The sequence below is a fragment of the Gossypium hirsutum genome, chromosome D05 (assembly GCF_007990345.1).
Source record: "Gossypium hirsutum isolate 1008001.06 chromosome D05, Gossypium_hirsutum_v2.1, whole genome shotgun sequence".
NCBI classification, from domain to species: domain Eukaryota; kingdom Viridiplantae; phylum Streptophyta; class Magnoliopsida; order Malvales; family Malvaceae; genus Gossypium; species Gossypium hirsutum.
This window is the reverse complement of record NC_053441.1, coordinates 34885541-34886915: the sequence shown is the minus strand read 5'-3', so window position 1 is coordinate 34886915 and position 1375 is coordinate 34885541. Positions and strand designations below refer to the sequence as shown.

General features: G+C 32.8%; 1 non-coding gene across 1 annotated transcript; it reads right to left on the bottom strand.

The window, feature by feature from the left end:
• Positions 1-1022: 1022 nt before the first annotated feature.
• TRNAA-AGC (transfer RNA alanine (anticodon AGC)) lies at positions 1023-1095 on the bottom strand. Its single transcript has one exon. It is a non-coding gene; the product is annotated as a tRNA-Ala (tRNA).
• Between the last annotated feature and the right edge of the window lie 280 nt (positions 1096-1375).

Below are 1375 nucleotides of genomic sequence, written 5' to 3'. Positions count from 1 at the left end.
CCTAGTTGGTACCTAGTTGGTACCTTAAATTTTTTTTGGACGTGATTGGTACTCGAGCTTGTATTTCGTTACTCAGGTTGGTACTTTTGCACTAACATCGTTAATTTATACTGATATGACACTAATAGTGAATCTGATGGTGACTCATGGTAGCCTATCACTCTGCCACATGAGAAACATATATTTAAAATTTTTAAAAAAGTTTTAAAATATATAAATTAATAAAAATAATAATGTAATGTAATAAAAGAACTTTAGGATAAATTATTAATTATTTACAGAAACTCCATGTAGGATAATTTATAAGATGACTAAAATTATAAAATTATGTAACAATACTATATTTGTGAATTTTTTTTCGATGATCAAAATAAAAATTTTTTTTATAGTTAAGTGATTAACTGTGAAATTTATTTATTTTATTAATTCTAATAGGTACTCAAAATAAATACTTACACCCTACTAAAACCCAAAATTCTAAACTGAGAGAATAATAGCTATAGTCGTTGGTTAAAAAACACAGGAGAAGAAATGCTCCGAAGTCCAAATTCATTGTAAAAACAGCTAATTGGTAAATTAAGTGGCAACAGATCATCTGGTCTATACTATCAACTTTAGTTTCAGAATCCATTTCTGACCAATGAGTCAATATCCTTTCTTCTTTCTAATCATCTTTCCAATATGCATGACATGCAATACCATGGTGGTTTAGATCCACTGGCCCTCAAATTAGAAACCAGTAGAACAAAATGCTGCTGTTTTGTTTTCCCCTATTTTTTTTATGTAGGTGAAAAATGGCAATTTCTGATCTGTATGAAAGGTGTTGAAAAAACTCATTTTATCTCTCTCGTCGTCTCTTGCAGCAGGAGCTGGTGTCTAGTTTCATTTCTGAAAATAAAATGCTTGCACCGCACGAGGTAAAAAAAGTTTCTATTTTAAGTCATTGCTGTAACAGCAAGCAGAATAAAAATTCATGGCAACTAATTAGGAAAATTTTACTTTACTTTCGGTTTTTCCTAAAATGGAGATACGGGGTATCGATCCCCGTACCTCTCGCATGCTAAGCGAGCGCTCTACCATCTGAGCTACATCCCCAGTGCATTTTGAGTCAATAAACGCTAATAATTTTAGTACATTACATGAAATGTTTCCCGTTAAAAGCCTAAAATTGCTACTACTTGCTTGCATCAGGCCCCTCTCTACAAAATTGTTTGATTTTTGGTAACGTACAAAACAGAGAAACACAATAACAAGCTATGGTGACCATGTTTGACAAGATCTGAGAATGCTGCTGATTTCGCCAACAGTTTGACCTTTGCACTTAATGGGGATCCTTCCACAATGAGTTGTAGTTCAAGTCCTTACTGTAAGTGTC